The sequence below is a fragment of the Penaeus monodon genome, chromosome 29 (assembly GCF_015228065.2).
Source record: "Penaeus monodon isolate SGIC_2016 chromosome 29, NSTDA_Pmon_1, whole genome shotgun sequence".
Classification (NCBI taxonomy): domain Eukaryota; kingdom Metazoa; phylum Arthropoda; class Malacostraca; order Decapoda; family Penaeidae; genus Penaeus; species Penaeus monodon.
Window position 1 is genome coordinate 11,194,695 of NC_051414.1, and position 244 is coordinate 11,194,938.

The window sequence follows — 244 nt, forward strand, 5'->3', positions numbered from 1 at the left end:
GGTAATATGTCACTACCCGGTTGTAATGTCCATGTGAATCTTTTCCTTTCCGATAGGCTGGGGGCCCTTCGACGGGCGGGTATGGCAGAGCGCTGCTGTCACGGAGGGGAAGCAACACGTTCTGCTCGTAGTCTGAAGGGGCACAGCCATTTTCCTGGTGGCAATGCAGAGGTTCATTGTTTGGTATATCCTCTCCCGCTCTTGCGCGAGGGTCGTGTACTGCAACTTGATCGTTGCTACGCTG